The following is a 21,067-nucleotide window of genomic DNA, read 5'->3' as shown; positions in this document are numbered from 1 at the left end:
TGTCTCTTACAGGAAGCATAGTGTAAATTATGCTAAACCCACAACACACAGGGTGGTTGAAATAAAAGACAGAGGTGGTGATTCTTATTGACAAAAATGTGGAGGACATCACAACATATGGAAACTGGAAGAGTTTGTGACATTTTGGAGCATTTACAAACTGCTGTGCAAACTGATGGCCTCCACATTTAGTGTCATCTTCCAAGTGACGGGTTAACAGACGTCTCATTGTTCCGTTTTTCGATGAGACGCGAAGCATTGATTCCTCATGTTGGTGGTGTATATTGCACCCAGTTATATGATCGCTGTTTCAGTGCCCTAAGTGACAGTCATCCTGACCTCCAGATCTTTGGACACTGCGTCTTTCATTTTTATGATTTATAGTCCATAACCACATGTGGAACAAGGGAGTATTTAAACCCGCAGAACACACATAGTGTGTACCATTAGTTGTCAGTCCCACCGGTGGAGGAATGGAATTATTCTTTACAGCCAAGCGAGCATGTAAGTACCCTCATCCCTCTGCGTTTTTTCTCGTATTTTCTACATCTACATCTACATCCGTACTCCGCAAGCCACCTGACGGTGTGTGGCGGAGGGTACCCTGAGTACCTCTATCGGTTTTCCCTTCTATTCCAGTCTCGTATTGTACGTGGAAAGAAGGATTGTCGGTATGCTTCTGTGTGGGCTCTAATCTCTCTGATTTTATCCTCATGGTCTCTTCGCGAGATATACGTAGGAGGGAGCAATATACTGCTTGACTCTTCGGTGAATTTTACGAATTTTCCATCGAATTCCGTAATTTTATCAGGCTTTCCGTAATTTCAACGCATTTTCCTCAATTATGTGAGGTCCAAGCCAACACGCTTGACGAGTTATCACGTCAACAAAACGTCTCATCGTGTCGATCTCCTGATGCTACCAGCCAACATTGCAGTGTGGTTGCCGCGGGATTAGCCGAGCGGTCTCAGGCGCTGCAGTCATGGACTGTGCGGCTGGTCCCGGCGGAGGTTCGAGTCCTCCCTCGGGCATGGGTGTGTGTGTTTGCCCTTAAAATAATTTAGATTAAGTAGTGTGTAAGCTTAGGGACTGATGACCTTAGCATTTAAGACCCATAAGATTTCACACACAGCATCTGCAGCGTGGTTCTCAGTTTCTGTATCATTGTTAAACCATCCCATCCGTTACATTGCGAGGTTCATACACATGTGGACATATCGTGAACCATGTCACACAGCCTACCTCACATGACACAAATACTGTTTTTTAGTGCAGGAAATAACCATCACCAGAGAGGAGGTGCAAAAACTACTTTCCTTAGATGAAACACTTTATATATTCGGTAATATTTTATTACAGTTTGCCATCTCCCCCTATATGACTCTATCACAAAGTATTCTCGCAGTCGTGTGATAAAGTCGGAGATTCAAAGATCTAGCACTCAGGCCTCTATTTGGAAATGTGCTACCCCTTCATTTAATCTATAGGCTAAGGACCTTGAGAAACACACTATATGGCACAATTTAATTTGAAACTGACCATGTAGGAGGGTACTATACCCGCCAAATTCGACATCTCACGAAGGAACAGAACGAACCGACTTCCACGTAGTCAATACTCCTCAATATTTTGCTTTCGCAAAGAGTATAACCCCTGATCAAACTTGTACCGACCGGCCCTAGTGAGATAGACCTGTATTCTCATTCCGGTACTGTAACTGCCATTCACCAGAGACTATTCTGTACCAGTCTTACTCACACCATCTGTGCAGTTATACATGACCCCTCTAGATGCTTGCATGATGAGAAGTTTGGCACTGCTTATCGGTGTTAACAGATACGAGTCTGATACATCTGAGAATATTGTGGTGATATAACAGAAGATTAAGAAAAAGAAGAAACGTGTGATTTACACACAATGGAGCTCCTGACAGAAGGAGTTTGTAACATTTTATGTAAATCTCTTGTGTTATCGATTCCGTAGAACTGTTGTAGTGTTTGGATTCCATGCCTAGGAGGACCTGGGGGGAAAGAAATTATTGTAAAATATAAACACACGCTCCTAAGGCTACACGGTTCTGCGCTTAAGCATGCTGTAAAGTTAAAGCAATGTGGTTTCTGATATTTTAGTTACGTGGAATGAAACGCTGTTAACACTCCGGTGCAGGAAGTACAGATCCAACACACGCCATATGTTCACCCTGCAAGTTTTTTGTCCCACTCACTAGGATGAGAAGCCTCCAGCTGATAAAACTATTAATTTCTTCACAAGAAAAGAAACATAGTTTTCTAGAGGTATATAGCACCCCCTGGTCACATCCGATTAAGGTTCGGAAATTATGCTATGCTCGCATCAGTTGTATAAAATGATCGCAGCAACAGGAAATAAATTTATCTATGACATCTTATGAGGAAATACATAAACCTATAGCAATGGTGTTTGACGTATGTAATTACATGGCATGTTGCTCTAATTCTGTGAACACAACACAGTCTCTTCCACACACAACATCTGTCAAGCAAATATATGCACAAATATATTTACCTCACAAACACGTGTCACTGACTTTGAATCACTGCAGTTATGAAACTGAGGACTCGATTTATGTCCAAGATGTGGCAGGCCAATGGGGTACTTCACATACATCTTCGTTCATCTAGAGGAGGGTACCAATATAGGTTTTCCACAGGCTTGATGGACATGATTCATTACACGTACCTTTGAAGTCCTCTGTTGATGGCAGTATTCAGAGGTTTGCTGTTAACGATCGCAGATAGCTCTCTGAGCCATACACAAAACATGCAGTTGTGTACAAGTCGAACACAGATTATACCATACAAATGACATACCCAGTGAGAACAACAAAGTATGGTTAAGTATGTGATAAATGATATGCTGCAATATCTCCCTCTCTCTAGAATGCATCATCAGTATACCATTAAATCATACCCCATTACAACGCTTCTCAACCTATTACTCCATGTGCTTTCTGTCATCTTTTAATGCAGATCCATCTCAATTGAGAGGCAGATTGCTTCTTTTCCAGGAAAATAACAAAAACAGCAGTCAACTTGTATGTATCCGTATTCCTCCAATAGATGTGCAGCAGAATAGTATTAAAAACCAAGCAGTAACTGTTCTGTAAGGTATTTGTTAGCTGACACTGCATGGTTATGATTGGTAGAGTATAGGGAAGCAAATTGAAGTACTGCTTTTTGGAGTTTGAAACAGGTAAACAGTCTTGCACAGGCTCAAAGATCCATTCTGTAGTTGTACATTGCAGCCTCCACCCTGGTAATACGATGCCTTTTATCAAATTCACTTTATAGTGGTCAGTTACCAGACATGTGCAAAGAAAATGACTACGTCCAATTATGAGACAGGTATAGGTTTGATGCGGAAATTGTGATTTCATTGTGTTGGTAGCCATAAGTGGGATGAAAGATTTTATGTAGAAAATTATGTCCAGTCGGAAGAAGGATTTAGATTTACATGGGCAGTTGATATTTCCAGAGCCACAGTTGTCAGGAGGAGGTATTTCCAATGAAATGAAAGGAAATGACTGTATTGCATTTTTGACCGGGAGGCCCCACTTGGGGAAGTTTGGCTGCCAAGTGCAAGTCTTATTTCAGTCGACACCACATTGGGCGACTTGCATGCTGGTGATGAGGATGATGATGAGGACAACAAAACACCCAGTACCTGGTCCACGGGTGGAGAAAATCTCTAACACGGCTGGGAATCGAACCCAGGCCCACTGCATGTGTTACCACTCAGCTAAGTAGGTGGACGGTACTTCCAATACCTCACTCACTGTCAAATGTCGCTAGATTTGGGCTGTAATCGTAATATTTAATTGTAATTACACTGGCTGGTTGCCTAGAATGACTCTGCCTGCCATCTAGGTGCATGACGGGAGGCAGCCAGTGACCACAAAAAATGGACATAACTAGCTTTAGGCCTCAGCTGCCGCTAAGCCTCCCGAACCGGTCTAGTGGGCGCAACTGTGTCTCTCTCTGGGAAGGTGAATAGTAAACTAATTCTCAGCATGTATTGGGCAACTTTCGTTATAGTGTTGGTGGCAGTATTCTCTGATTTTTACGTGGATTTTTGGGAAGGTTCAGTATTGATAGCTGACAAATGTTGGTGCAGATGTATTGATAACATCCGAATTCCTACCAGTCATCCTGGACACCCTCCACGGATGAGCAGTCCTCCCTGGTGGGCCAAGTACAGCTGCAGATCCGACTTGGTCACTGAGACTGTGTCCAAGCGGCAGCTAACACTACATGACTCTCTGACCCAGGGGCATTGCTGCATGTGGACATCTGAACTAGCACATGTGATTTTTGACATCTAACCATGGCAACTACAACTGTGGCTTGGAAAGTGGTTTAAGTGGTGGTGTTTACTCAATACAGTGCAGTAGACTGTTTCTTGCAACAGAAAGATGGGAGTGGTATTCGTTGCTTTTACTGTGCTATCATGTGGTAGACCCTTCCTCGTCCTCGTCCTCGTCCTCGTCCTCCACCTCCTCCTCCTCCTCATTCTTTGTCCTGGTGTAGCTGGCAGAACCAACTTAGGGATTAGAGAATGCTTTAAAAACGAATAACAATCTCAAATTCGCGATTGATCAGTTTGTTTCCAATAGTGGTATTGCAAGCACTCGTTCCAGTCAAACCTCTGCCTCCATCTCCTGAAGATTGTTTAAGGACATAGCGCAACTGAATTGAAATTTGAAACTCTCAGCTACCTCCAACGTAATAGACTTCCTGCCAAACGATGTACCTAGTGCCAATATCCACCAACAGGATGCAAGTGGAAAATCTGAAAGCAGGAAGAGTAGTGTTCAGAAAACAGATAGTTGCTGGATAGAATTGCAGAATTTCCTGCCAAATATTCCAGCCGTAATATCCAAGTACCCATTTGATAGATGGGGGTAGTGGAAATGGACTTTTTCCAGGATATCTGCTTGTCAGCATTTTGGGAATTTACGAGGAATCCACTACTTTTTTTCAGGACAAAATAGATGTTTGTTAAGTACACAACAGATGATTTCTGGGTTGAAGTAGCCACTTGAGAGACATAGAAGAGGGCGAGAAAGAGAAAGAGAGAGAGGGGGGGAGAGCATGTGTTCGATTTTTTGACAGGATTATCTCAGACATCAATATGAAAAGGTTGTCCCCAGCTGATGCCTTGTGTGACAGGAAGTAACCAGAGAGGTGAGGGGCGGGGAGGAGAGGAATGAAGGGTAAAAGGGTAGAAAGGTTGCTTCTCCCAGTGTCCTCTACTAACTCAGTCAGTATCTGCAGAGCAGGATGAGCACATAGAGCAGCTGCTTCCACTGACATGGTATGTATATTTTGGAGTGAAACGAGAAGTTAGTCTTGTATAAATGGAATGCCAGCACCTGATGCTTTATTTGGGCATTAATTAGCAGATGACCAGTGGCTGTTACCGACGGTGGCCTGGCACTCCCACAACCACTGTCTGCTCCAAAGTGTATGCGGCTGTGACCCTAATATCACCTGGCAGTCTGCATATTGCATGCTTGAAGAAGCAAGTGAGTGGATTCGGAAAGTTGTTTTTATGCTTGATATGTGTACCTCGATCTATAACAGTGTAATTATGTGCAGTGAGTTATGTTGATATCACTTTCATAACAGTATTCCTTGTGTGATCAGAAAAAGTAATGTATTTTTGTATTTAATTCTTTTTTGATGTATTTTAAAAGACCTGCATCTTCCATAAAGGCAGAGAATGATGATATTTTCCTGCCAAATAAAAGACAGTCCACCAGCTCAGAGATTTTTCCCACAAATTTTTCCTGGACGGAGTGGGGAGAGAGGTGGGCGATGGGTGGGACATCTTCTGGTGGTGATATTGTACACTAGCTCTGCCAATGCCTGCATGTGAAAGTGACCATACATGTGACGATTTTCCAACAAGACAACACCTCCAATCTGAAGCAGTGGAATTATGTAACTAGAAAATATAGTTCCTGGACAGGATAATAGTTGCACCCTTCACACCAATAGCTCTGCATAGACTGTGCGATTTTCTTACCAATTTTTTTCTGGATGGTGAGGGAGGAAGTGGGGGAGGGAAAGGGAGGGCTGGGGATTTCTCAGAAAGACAAATTATCCCCAGGGGTTCATAAATCGACCCACAGGGGATCATAAATAAATTTGCATAACAATGGGTTTGCCCAGATATACGCTTGCCCCTGAATGTATGCAGCCCACAAGAGCAAAATACATCAGAACTGGTTCTGCCCTACTACTCAGTATCGCTGTGCAGTATAGGATCCTTAGCAGATAGGACTGATGGACGATATCGAAAAATTTCAAAGATGTGCAGCTCGTTAATATTGCCATGAAATAGGGGAAAGTGTGTCACAGACATGACCTGCAAATTGGGGGTAGTCACTAACACAAATACAGTTTTCATTGTGGAGAGTCTTTTCAGGAAATTTGAGGCACCAGTGTTTCTCTCCAAAAGCGTTAATATTGTATTGACACCCACCAAAATAAGAAGGAATGAACATACTAATAAAGTAATAGAAATTGGGGCTCGCACGGAAAATTTTGAACAGTTTGTTTTTCTTGCATGTTCTTCGAGAGTGGAGCAGTAGAAATATAGGCTAAAGGTGAGTCAATGGACACTCTGTTAAGCACTTATTTGTGAAGTGGAGAGTAGGCATGTAGATTTAGAAGTACTTGTTCTCTAGATCTTTCTTAAATTTAATGTGCCATGCTACTGGTTTCGAGCTCTGGACATAAGGTGATTGCATCATAGATACTTAACTAGTGCCAAAGTGTAATGCAGCTCATCACGTTAGACGCACTGTCTTCAACTTTTTAGCGTCCAATAGCAGGTCTACAGTGCCCTTGTTCAACACTCTGCTCCATTTCAGCCAATTAGCAGAGGTGTGAGATGCGCCTTCTGGTACCCCATAGCAAGGAGAAAGTGCTGTGTGACAGTCGTAGTGTTGTTCAGAAATGAAAAAAAAAATTGGAAATTTATGATAAGTTTCTATGGGACCAAACTGCTAAGGTCATCGGTCCCTATTCTTACACACTACTTAATCTAACTTAAACTAAATTACGCTAAGGACAACACAAACACACTCGAACCTCCGACGGTCAGAAATGAAATGGCAAATGTTTTTTGTTGCATTGGTACCCATTTATTCAATGTTATGATCGTGTCCTACTGATACTAATGTTGTCGAGCATGATGGGGTACCGTGGTAGAGAAATTTCATTGAAATCGTGTGTGGTTCTGGAGACAGTATTGCTGTTGTCTCATAGTAACGTAAGGGAACTAGATTCGCCCTTGTCATGTCAGACTGTTCGATGTAACTAGGCTACACGAGTACTTTCTCTGGACTCCGCTGTTATTCAACTGTTCAACAGCAGATGTAGGTGATGCAGTCAGTGTTGTTGGAAAATATTTGTAATGGGATGTTAAATATGCTGAACTAGGTTTCTGACTGTGAACATGTATGGGTTTAGATTCAAGGGGGAGCAGGAAATGAAGGAATACGTCTTATGAAATTAAATAAAATACACTCTGGGAAAAAAAGAAAACGAGAAGTAAACGACGCACCACGAAGAGATTACGCAAATTGGACGAAAATCGGTAGGTGTGGTGTATATCTACAGAGAAACAAATTATTACAAAAAAAAGGTTCAAATGGCTCTGAGCACTATGGGACTTAACTTCTGAGGTCATCAGTCCCCTAGAACTTAGAACTACTTAAACGTAACTACGCTAAGGACATCACACACATCCATGCCCGAGGCAGGATTCGAACCTGCGACCGTAGCGGTCGCGCGGTTCTAGACTGTAGCGCCTCGAACCGCTCGGCCACTCCGGCCGGCTAAATGATTACAATTTGAGGAAAAAATAGATGATTTAATCAAGTGAAAAAGCTTCACAAACTGAGCAATTCAGTGCCAAAATCTGCATAACTGGCGTGCGTTAGATCGTTAAAACTCGGAGATGAATGGAGGACGCTGCCCATAATGCACCAAATGCTCTAAATTTGGGAGAAATGTGGCGACATTACTGGCTAAGATAGGGTTTGACTAACATGAAGACAAGCAGTAGAAACTCTGGCTGTGTGCAGGTGGGCATTATCATGCTGAAACGTAAGCCCAGGATGGCTTCCATGAAGGGCTACAAAATGGAGCATAGAATATCATCAACATAGAACTGTGCTGTAAGGGTGCCACGGATGACAACTGCAGACCAGCAATGCTGGTTTTCAGGCTATATGGTGGATGACAGTCAGGCATCTCCAGAGATCTCTTCGTTGGACATTGCAGTGGGACCCAGCGCACTGAAGACAGTTCTACTACAATCAAGATTCCAGGCCAAAGACTTGTCTTCTGGAGATGCCCGGGATAGCGATTGGGGGGGGGGGGGAGGGGGGGAGGGAGTGCCCGCACCAACTGATTGTTGCCTCCATACACTCCGAGAACCAGGAGTGATGGTCTGGGGTGCCATTTCTTGTCGCAGCAGAACCGCTTTTGTTGTCATCTACAGCACCAGTATAGCATAGCAGTACGTTGACAATAATCTATGCCCAATTTTGTTGCCCCTCATGGCAACCATCCTGGGCTTACGTTTCAGCAAGATGATGCCTGCCCACACACAACGCGAGTCTACTGCTTGTCTTCATGCATGACAAACACTACCTTGGCTAGCAAGACGACCAGATCTCTTCCAAATTGAGAACGTCTGGATCAGTAGTGGTAGGGCACTACAACCATTTTGCGATTTTGACGATGTAATGCGCCACTTCGACAGAATGTGGCATAATATCCCTCACAATGACATCCAAGAACTTCATCAATCATTGCCAAGTGGAATAACTGCTTGCATAAAGGCCAGACGTGGACCAATGGGTTAAAGCAGTGCTCAATTTGTAAAGCTCCTTTACTCGAGTAAATAGCAATTTTTTTGAAATCGTCATTATTTGTTTGTCTGTACATCTGGCGATTTCCATCCCATACGAATAATTCTTTCGTGAGAGTAGATTTTTTGTGTAAAAAGTGTATTTGAAAGTGAAACAAAAACAAAACAATAAGGAAATTACGCAGGTGTTTGAACAATTGCTGAAGAGAAGGATGAATCAGCGCCTTGACAACTTCAGAACATGCTAGGATCATTATTGGCATGACTGTTGACAAAGCGACCGAGAAGTTTCTGCTCAGTTTGTCCCACTCCTCGATGGTGGCCTTCTGAGGCCATCCAGTGCATGAGGGAAGTACCAGTAATGACACATTGCATTTTTCAACTGGTTCCAAGTATGTGCAGTTGATTTTATGTCAGCAGATACCACAGATCATTATATTAAGTCGATTCGATTCGTTTCTCATGAAGGAAGATATTCGCGAAGTGGGTGTGGTGTTCTCATGCATTATCGTCTTGAAAGATGAACCCGTTTGTTCATTGTTGCTGGCTGCTGTGGCCGAGCGGCTCTAGGCGCTTCAGTGCGGAACCACGCTGCTATGGTTGCTGGTTCGAATCCTGCCTCGGACATGAATGTGTGTGATGTCCTTAGGTTAGTTAGGTTTAAGTAGTTCTAAGTCTAGGGGATTGATCCCCTCAGATGTTAAGTCCCATAGTGCTCAGAGCTATCTGAACCATCTTCATTGTTGACTGCAAGCAAGGCCCTGACATTCAGCGTAAAAAGCTGAAATATCTACTTCTGCAGTACATTTACTACGACAGCCCCAACGAAATAATAGAATGGCTACAACTGTTTCCAGAATCAGCTGCTGCAGGGAACAAAGTTCACGTGGATACAATAGCATAAATCATTTCAGTGCTTTTAGAATGACGCATTATTGAACTCCATAAACTAGTGCGCAAAGCATCGCTGCATAGATGCATATAATATAAGGGTTGGACGATTTGTGGAGGTAAATCTCATAGATATGAGACAATATTTATGGACGAATAAAGGACCCAAATATATTTTAGTGGCTGTATGTAGGTATTCCAAATTTGCCTGGGTCCTACCTGGAAAAAGCAAGACTGGGAAGCAAGTTGAGCAGATGTTTGAACAGTTGCTGAGAGGGATGAATCAGTGCCTTGACAACCTTCAAAACTACCATGATGGCGAATTTTAGAATAGGCATTTCAGGACAGTAATCTAGTGGAATGGGTTGTTGTTGTTATGGTCTTCAGTTCAGGGACTGGTTTGATACAGCTCTCCATGCTGCTCTATCCTGTGCAAGATTCTTGATCTACAAGTAACTACTGCAACCTAAATCCATCTGAATCTCCTTAGTGTATTCATGTTTTGGTCTCCCACTACCTCGCATCCGTTGATGCCTCAGAACATGTCCTACAAACTGACGCCTTCTTGTAGTCAAGTTGTGCCACAAATTCCTCTTCTCCCCAATTGTAGTCAGTACCTCCTTATTAGTTACGTGATCTACTCATCTAATCTTCAGCATTCTTCTGTAGCACCACATTTCGAAAGCTTCTATTCTCTTCTTGTCTAAACCATTTATCGTCCATGTTTCACTTCCATGCACTCCATACAAATACTTCCAGAAAAGACTTCCTAACACTTAAATCAACACTCAGTGTTAACAAATTTCTTTTCTTCAGAAAAGCTTTCCTTACCATTGCCAGCATTCACTTTATATCCTCTATACTTTGACCATCATCAGTTATTTTGCTCCCCAAACAGAAAACTCATTTACTAATTTAAGCGTCTCATTTCCTAATCTAATTCCCTCAGCATCACTTGATTTATTTTGACTACACTCCATTATCCTCGTTTTGCTTTTGTTGATGTTCATCTTATATCCTCCTTTCAAGATATTGTTCATTCCGTTCAACTGCTCTTCCAGGTCCTTGGCTGTTTCCGACAGAATTACAATGTTATCGGCAGACCTCAATGTTTTATTTCTTCTCCATGGATTTTAATTCCTACAAATTGTAAATAGCCTTTCGCTCCCTGTATTTTACCCCTACCACCTTCAGAATTTGGAAGAGAGTATTCCAGTCATCATTGCCGAAAGCGTTCTCTAAGTGTACAAATGCTAGAAACGTGAGTTTGTCTTTCCTTAATCTGTTTTCTAAGATAAGTCGTAGGGTCAGTATTGCCTCACGTGTTCCAACATTTCTACGGAATCCAAACTGATCTTCCCCGAGGTCTGCATCTACCAGTTTTTCCAATCGTCTGCAACGAATTCGTGTTAGTATTTTGCAGCCTTGACTTATTAAACTGATAGCTCGGTAATTTTCACATCTGTCAGCACCTGCTTTCTTTGGGATTGGAATTATTATATTCTTCTTCATGTCTGAGGGTATTTCACCTCTCTCATACATCTTGCTCACTGGATGGTAGAGTTTTGTCAGGACTGGCTCTCCCTAGGCTATCAGTAGGTCTAATGGAAAGTTGTCTACTCCTGGGGCCTTGTTTTGACTTAGGTCTTCACGCAATATCATATCTCCCATTTCATCTTCATCTATGTCCTCTTCCATTTCCATAATATTGCTCTTAAGTACATCGCCCTTGTATAGACCCTCTATATACTCCTTCCACCTTTGTCCTTTCCCTTCTTTGCTTAGAGCTGGCTATCCATCTCAGCTCTTGATATTTGTACAAGTGGTTCTCTATTCTCTTAAAGGTCTCTGTAATTTTCCTGGTGGTAATATGTCTTACCCCTAGTGAGATAAGCTTCTACATCCTTACATTTGTCCTCTAGCCATCCTTACTTAGCCATTTTGCAATTCCTGTTGATCTAATTTTGTATTCCTTTTTGCCTCCTTTATATTTTCTCCTTTCATCAGTTAAATTCAATATCTCTTCTTTTACCCAAGGATTTCTACTAGCTCTCGTCTTTTTACCTACTTGATCCTCTGCTGCCTTCACTATTTCATCTCTCAAGCTACCCATTTTTCTTCTACTGTATTGCTTTCTCTTTTATTTGTTAATCGTTCCTGAATGCTGTCTCTGAAACGCTATACAACCTCTGGATCTTTCAGTGTATCCAGGTCCCATCTCCTTATTTTCCTATCTTTTTGCAGTTTCTTCAGTTTTAATCTACTGTTTATAACCAATAGATTGTGGTTAGAGTCCACGTTTGCCCATGAAAATGTCTTACAATTTAAATCCTAGTTCCTTAATCTCTATCTTACCAATTATATAATCTATCTGAAACCTTCTAGTTCTCCAGGACTCTTCCACGTACACAACCTTCTTTCATGTTTCTAAAAGCAAGTGTTAGCTATGATTAAGTTATTATCTGTGCAGAATTCTACCAGGCGGCTTCCTCTTCCATTCCTTCCCCGTATTCCATATTCACCCACTACTTTTCTTTCTATTCCTTTTCCTACTATCGAATTCCAGTTGGAATTGAATAAAACACTATTCGAAATTCTACTGCATGGAGGTGAGTATTGGCTCAAATGGCTCTGAGCACTATGGGACTTAACATCTGAGGTTATCAGTCCCATAGAACTTAGAACTACTTAAACCTAACTAACCTAAGGACATCACACACATCCATACCCGAGACAGGATTCGAACCTGCGACCGTAGCGGTTGCGCGGTTCCAGACTGAAGCGCCTAGAACCGCTTGGCCACACCGACCTGCTGAAGATGAGTATTCTTGAGAGTTTGAACAGAAAGGTAGTGAACGATATGTACAACATTTAATCTTCATGGTTCATACAAATATCTAGGTTTTCTCCACAAATCACTGGACACTATAGCCGAACCAAAACATCACTGATTATAATGCAGCCAATTGATGTTCATGCTATTCAGCTTCTAAATGTAGTAGACAATCATATTAAAATGGTGGATCCATGCAAGCAGATATTCAAGGTACGTGATTGGGTGCATATTTAAAACCACAAGAGTGCACTTGAGAAATATTCCATGTTGAACTGGTCAAAAGAGGTATTTACATTACCCAAAGTGCAATGTACAAATCCAAGAAGGAGAGTAAAAGGTGAAGAAATTGCTGAGAATTTTTACACAGAAGATCTACAGAACATCTATGAGCTGAGGATGTTTCTCATAGAGCCTGTCATAATGCATCAAAGGAACAACGCTTTCCAGCATCACATATCAGTTTTTTGAATGATCGCAATTTGTTGTATAACAGAGTGTGCAAACTACAAACAGTGCAGTAGCTTAACATGACTGCTAGGAAGTGCATCAGAGCTGGTTGCAGAGGTTAAGTTATAAGTTGAATTGCACATCCCTCTAAACAGTTAAATTAGACCTAGAATGAAGCTGAAAAAATGTCTACTTGTGTGAAGGACTAATCTACTAGACAAGGTCTGCAAGGAACGTGATTTAGCAATAGCTGAAAATCAAAGTTTGGCAGAATGTACCAAATCCAAACGAATTTCAGCTGAAAAGGCTAATAAGTAAATGCGTCAAAGGAGAGACAGAGACGTAGGACATCGTATTGCAGCATGTTTGCCACACTTAAATTGAGTGTTGGGATAAATTTCTGACAAATAATGGGCGCAGCTAGTTGTACACTAACGAACAGGAGAAAAACTTGTGGGATGTTTAAAAAAATGCATCCTGTCAGCGGTGGCGGTAGGTAAAAGTGCCTTGAAGCACAAAGGAGTAAGAAGAAGACGTGTTAAAATGCCTAGGATTGTACCAATGCCTAAGACATCTGGTGTGATTGTCCTATTCCAAATTCAGGCACTTGCAGGTCTATCTGTTATTGATTACATTATCAGGAGCGGTGGTGGCCATATCCCAAACAGCCAAGAACGCACAAAATGCACAGCAGCAACTACAGGAGGGAAACAGGCATTACAGAATAATGGAATCTAACACAGTTGGGAAACTACTGTATTTAAAACTATACAAGGAAGAACATTGCCCGTTTATGAAAAAAAGTCCCCTAGCTATACAACTGGACAGATCACTTAAAAATACAGGTCTGTTTAAATGTGTCAAAAAACTCAAAATCCCAAGAGTTCATGGAGTGTTTATGTGTAATATGTTGCCATTGATGATGTGGATCCAAAGAGTGTAGGATTTATAAATTTAGATGTTGCAGAAAGGTCTGGAACCAGCTGAGGTGCGTGTGTTAAAAAAAAAAAAAAAAAGAGAGAGAGAGAGATAACCTGAATCACTTTGACTGATATGCAGATTTACAGCCACCCAAAGAACTGGACAGCTACTTTGATAACATGTGTGCACTACAATTTTCGATGCAACCCAGACTTATATTCATACCTTTGAGAACATTTCTGCCTAATGTTCCTCTTGACAGTCTCATAACAACAAGCATCATACACCTCATTGTAACAGTTGAGTTTCACATGGGATGTCATACACTCTAACGTTAAAACATAGATCAATAGTATTAAGTGTGAATTACTTTTCACCAATAGAGCTCAGCAACTAAGAGTGGAGCTTGCAATCGATCAGTCTCGAATCATTCAACAGAATAATTAATATCGATGAAGTGAACAACAGACTACATTTAAGAAGCGGTGAAGTTGCGGAAATCCTCCCCCCCCCCGCCCCCCCCCGCCCCCCCCGCCCCCCCCCCCCCCCCCCCCGCCCAGCACGTACGATACTGATGGTCCAAATGCAGTTATAAACGGTCTGTAAAAGGGTTTGGCTTGGGTGTGTACGTTGACGTATTTAAAACAGAGATGAAAACGACAAAACAGAGGATAGACTTTAGCCGAGAAGGTTCAATAGGACCGCTACTGGGCTTTTCAAGGAGTTAAGTTTTGGACAACAATGTTGATAAAATGTTTTAGTTTATCAAGCAGTGAACATTCTACGAGTTAGCACGATCGGTGTCGAGTGTAATATCACAACAAATTCGTATACCAATGACCGATTAATACATACAATCTACAGATTTCTTGAAACTGTAGTGTCAAAGGATTCAATATACCTCCTATTGACTGTCCAGACATTAGACTGCCTTGAGTTAAACATAGTGGATATTGGGGATTTTGGAGGAGAGGAAATTGTAGTATGTCTTCACCTGAAACAGTAACAGCATGGGTACGAAGAATAAAACCGATGCACACACACCCTTCTGTACACCTCTTCATGGCAAGACAACATGATAACACAGGGGAGTTATGAGTTTCTGACATCGATATGATTGAACATCCACAATGACATCACCTGATACAATGGCCCCAATTCAATATGAGAAGTGGATCACATACCAGGAGTATTTCTCCTATCAACCTTCTGCTTCATTAACATTTAATAATAATGATGAGATAAGGATTTGAATTCAACACCAAGATGATTTAGCAATTCTGAGCGACAGTTTCGTAAACATGGAAGGAACATTTATGAAAAAGGATGGAAGCTCTCCAGTAACAGCGTCATAAAATACGTGTAATTCGTTTGCCATCCTGTTTCAAGAAATGATACGAACTTAATAGTGTCGAGGTCGACTGCACGAGGAATGTTGGGATCGCATCGACTCTACAAGCAAATGTTTCTGCATCAACTTTGGACTTGAATGGTCTACAAAATGCAGGATGGTTCTTAGATTGATTTATAAGTAATCACATTAGTGTGTGTACCTTGAACAAAATGATCATGGTTTTCGTTGAGTATATGGTTTTCTTTGAGTATAATTGACAATTCATCTTTAATGCTAAACAAGAATTGACTCTAGTTTGAAGTGCTAGAGGTAATAACTCATAGATTCAGGGAGTGTAAGAAGTGAATAAAATTATGTTTGATGATTTGGTATGCAAGAAGCCCCATACTCCTGCAACAGACGAGGAGCATCTGAAAATTGTATGTGTATTGAATTCAGGTGTCAAATCTCCATTAAATTTCTGTTCATGTTAGCTGTACAAATATCCAGTTCCATTGAAGACGTCCGCGCAAATATGAGCAATTAAAACCAGTTCTTCTAGCAATACACAGACATATTATTTTGGCTCTGCAAACAGACAGGAGCAGAAATGAAACAAACGGATTCTAGCGTATTCAACAATTGTATTATGACCAGTACTAGAATATACTTGAATTCTGTATCCTATCCTTATGATAATCTACAGTGTGACTGGGGTAATAATAATATAAGTCTACTGTGTGACATGTACAAGAGGTTTTGCTCTTCTTACTAAGACAGCGATAAACTAGGATGTATTCCCAACTACTAACAGTTCAAAGAATTAGCATCCATTGTCATGATTGACTGCTCAGAGCAAAACGAAAGCGTGAAGCTGGGACTGCTACACATCCATGTTAAATCTGAATCATCAACTAATTTCCCCTCAAACACAGCAGCATATGCATTACTGCACCGCGATTGTGTGATGAATTATTACCCACGGATTATAACGTGATTTCCATGAATGTAGAGCTGCTGCTTCACATATGTGCCATTTCATGATGGCACCTCAAAGTATAAACGTCATAGGGGACACAAAAGACTTTTATGAAAAGTGTGGACAATTTGTGTTTAAGGATGCAGCGTTTGTAACATTCACCAATGATGGTGTGTACTAATAACATTTTCCACAATCGTTGACTTATCTCAACTGTTTAGAACAGTGATGTGCACCATAATAATGTGGCATGGTTAATGCGCTTCCACCATTAAAATGGTAGGCTCTTGATGGGATGGCATACGAAAATATGGCAACATTGATTCAAAACTTTGATCACACATCCAGCATCGTTTATGTCAAGGGCTGTGAGAAGATCTCATGGATTCGTGAAATCATCAAGAACATAGAACACAGTTGTTCGGAACCCTGAAATGTATGGATGTCCATCTACTAAAAGAGTCAAGAAAATGTATGGTGAAGAGGGCAGATATGGTTTTATGTGTACTTCAGATGATGTACAAATGCTTTTAAGTTACAGTACCAATAACCTATTTACACACTCCTGGAAATTGAAATAAGAACACCGTGAATTCATTGTCCCAGGAAGGGGAAACTTTATTGACACATTCCTGGGGTCAGATATATCACATGATCACACTGACAGAACCACAGGCACATAGACACAGGCAACAGAGCATGCACAATGTCGGCACTAGTACAGTGTATATCCACCATTCGCAGCAATGCAGGCTGCTATTCTCCCATGGAAACGATCGTAGAGATGCTGGATGTAGTCCTGTGGAATGGCTTGCCATGCCATTTCCACCTGGCGCCTCAGTTGGACCAGCGTTCGTGCTGGACGTGCAGACCGCGTGAGACGACGCTTAATCCAGTCCCAAACATGCTCAATGGGGGACAGATCCGAAGATCTTGCTGGCCAGGGTAGTTGACTTACACCTTCTAGAGCACGTTGGGTGGCACGGGATACATGCGGACGTGCATTGTCCTGTTGGAACAGCAAGTTCCCTTGCCGGTCTAGGAATGGTAGAACGATGGGTTCGATGACGGTTTGGATGTACCGTGCACTATTCAGTGTCCCCTCGACGACCACCAGAGATGTACGGCCAGTGTAGGAGATCGCTCCCCACACCATGATGCCGGGTGTTGGCCCTGTGTGCCTCGGTCGTATGCAGTCCTGATTGTGGCGCTCACCTGCACGGCGCCAAACACGCATACGACCACCATTGGCACCAAGGCAGAAGCGACTCTCATCGCTGAAGACGACGCGTTCATTCGTCCCTCCATTCACGCCTGTCGCGACACCACTGGAGACGGGCTGCACGATGTTGGGGCGTGAGCGGAAGACGGCCTAACGGTGTGCGGGACCGTAGCCCAGCTTCATGGAGACGGTTGCGAATGGTCCTCACCGATACCCCAGGAGCAACAGTGTCCCTAATTTGCTGGGAAGTGGCGGTGCGGTCCCCTGCGGCACTGCGTAGGATCCTACGTTCTTGGCTTGCATCCGTGCGTCGCTGCGGTCCGGTCCCAGGTCGACGGGCACGTGCACCTTCCGCCGACCACTGGCGACAACATCGATGTACTGTGGAGACCTCACGCCCCACGTGTTGAGCAATTCGGCGGTACGTCCACCCGGCCTCCCGCATGCCCACTATACGCCCTCGCTCAAAGTCCGTCAACTGGTTCACGTCCGCGCTGTCGCGGCATGCTACCAGTGTTAAAGACTGCGATGGAGCTCCGTATGCCACGGCAAACTGGCTGACACTGACGGCGGCGGTGCACAAATGCTGCTCTGCTAGCGCCATTCGACGGCCAACACCGCGGTTCCTGGTGTGTCCGCTGTGCCGTGCGTGTGATCATTGCTTGTACAGCCCTCTCGCAGTGTCCGGAGCAAGTATGGTGGGTCTGACACACCTGTGTCAATGTGTTCTTTTTTCCATTTCCAGGAGTGTATATTCAGTTCTTCCATCACATACGGTTTCAGATAAGTATTCATCACACACTTCCAGTGCAGTTTGTCTAGGATGGGAGATATAATTTTAGATGTCTCTTTTTATATGATGCTGGAACCAACGATAGCTGATTGTAGAAAAATTCCAATCATTTAATGTGAATACCAAGATACACACTTTATCTGGGAAACATACAGTCTCAAAGACTGTATTTCTATACTAACTGCTGCCCACTGTGGTCGAGCGGTTCTAGGCGCTTCAGTTCAGAAAGTGCTGCTGCTACGGTCGCAGGTTCGAATCCTACCTCAGGCATGGATGTGTCTGATGTCCTTAGGTTAGTTAGGTTTAAGTAGTTCTAAGTCAAGGGGACTGATGACTTCAGCTGTTAAGTCCCATACTGCTTAGAGCCATTTGAACCATGTATAGTAACTGAGGCACATCTGCACAGAGCAGGTCGGCTGTGGCCGCAACATGCTGGTCAACCTCCGCAGAATAGGTTGCCTGCTCTTTGCTGTGGTGGGGGCCATGAGTTGTGTGCTAGTTGACACAAGTTGGGCATGTGGCATGACATCATTATCTGGTTAAGAACCAGCAAAGTGGTATAATGGCCCCGATTTTGGTCCTCATACTGACACAGTGAATGGCAGTCACACCCCCTATATGGGAGGTGGAATATGATAAGATAGTGATATTCTGTCAGGCCCACCAACGCTAATATACTTCTGTTTGTTCACTGACACTGCTAGCTAGACAACAACACTGATCAATGCTCTTTGAATAATATCACCAGTGGCTGCATGTGTCACTCTTATCTCTACAGGTTCTGACTTGCAACTATGGAGATGGGATCCAACTGCCTATAAAAAAAAAAAAAAGGGCACTTTGCTACAAGACATTACTTAAATGCCATTCTGTGACGAAAGAACATCTGAAAAATGAAATGCAGCGTCATGGATGATGCTACCATAGCAGGAACTCGAGGACATCTCTGATATTAAGAAAATGGGGACACAACTTACCTGTAATGCAAGAGAGTGAATTAGAACATCTAATGGACCTGATTGGTTCAGAGGATGCCGGTTGGCTTCCAAAACCATTAACAGGTGAATACTGTGAATATTGCATAGACCTCTCTCTCTCTGTTTGTGTGAATAACAATCTGGTTATCGAACATAATGTTTCTCTCTCTCTCTCTCTCTCTCTCTCTCTCTGTCTGTCTCTTAGAGAATTTTTCAATGAGATTGAAGTGATCAGAGCAGAAGACAGGCAGTCTGTCACTAACGCATAGCCTTCTCCAACTGGATCAGCAGCGACATATTAAGGTGAGTATGAATAGAAATATTTATGAGCCCTCTTTATGTGTTCATGTTATTTATACAGCGTGTTTTTTTTAATAGAAATGCGTAGACTTGATCACATCCCTAGTGTGAGAGGACGTGACAGAGACCTGAATATGTAAATTGCATTTCACATAAGAGTGCTATACACATGCATATTATGCTCATGAAATGTCATTGGTTTTCATTCTGGGAGACCTGCTACAATTATAGAGATGTACCATAGGGTAGAATGCACAAAACTCCACACAAGCAGGCACTCCTATTATTAAGGACTGCATTCTTATGTCATAACTGATGTTTATCAATATTAATTCATACATCTGTGCATTACTTATGAGATGTTGTTGTTTCTGTTCTAGGTGCTCTCAATGGCAGCGTTGTGAGGTCTGAATGGGTTGATGCCACACCTGCTCACTTTTAGACTGATCCTTATGCCGAGGTGGATAAAATATTAAAAACCATTAATCTGAATGTGGGATATGAATGGCTGTTTTGCTGATGCTGAGATTAATAAAATATTGAAATCCATCATTCTGCCTTTGTCACACCCACCTACATTGAAATGGATGTTGCTGCAAAGCTGAATAAAATATAAGAATCCAATATTCTGTTAAATGATCTGATGATGAATGACTGAAATCCATATGTGGCTATGCAAGTGCCAATGATTTTCCACATAAGTACTGGGAATTAAAATTATTTTTGGTGTCTGCATATGTCTCTTATACACATGATACTTAACAGTCTCGTTTTTTCCCTTTGCATGAGTGATGAAAGTGTCCAAGGCGAGCTTTGCACTGACAACAATAACACTGTCAATGATGCTGTGGTCTCCGTCACTACAGGCAGGCCTCTTAGCATTGCATCCTGGCCCATCATCATCCTGGTAGTGACTGACAATACTGCCATATGTTTGCTGCTGTCTGCGCCATTGCTTCCACACTCCTCGTGCCATGGACCATCTTGCCATCATCCTGGACCTAGCAGCACAGCAGCACCACGCCCTCCCCCCCCCCCCCCCCTCGCTATTAATGATCACGAGGTGAATCAAATGACTGAATTTGTAGTTGCTGGCGCATTTAGGTATCAGATCTCACAAGTTCTGATAGATAACCGTAATGCAAGCTACTGAAACCCTATCATTTTCCTTAATGCATGCCTGCACATCTTGGTGAGTTTTAACCGTGATCCATGCTATCCTACCATTAACTGCAATGCAGTTCTATGCTGCATACTCATATGACCTCCAAAAGAAGGTAGTAATTATGGTGAGGAAACCACAATTGTCTACATCGGGGGGGGGGGGGGGGGGGGGGAAGATAATGGTATGATATCAGTGGGTGACTCAATTGCAGATGGTTTAGAACTTTTACCAAGAGTGTTATATTGGATGATTTTTCTGAAATGCATGCAGCCATTTAC

This window comes from Schistocerca gregaria, chromosome 3 (genome assembly GCF_023897955.1).
Source record: "Schistocerca gregaria isolate iqSchGreg1 chromosome 3, iqSchGreg1.2, whole genome shotgun sequence".
Classification (NCBI taxonomy): domain Eukaryota; kingdom Metazoa; phylum Arthropoda; class Insecta; order Orthoptera; family Acrididae; genus Schistocerca; species Schistocerca gregaria.
The sequence above is the reverse complement of the archived record's forward strand: the minus strand, read 5'-3'. Positions refer to the sequence as shown.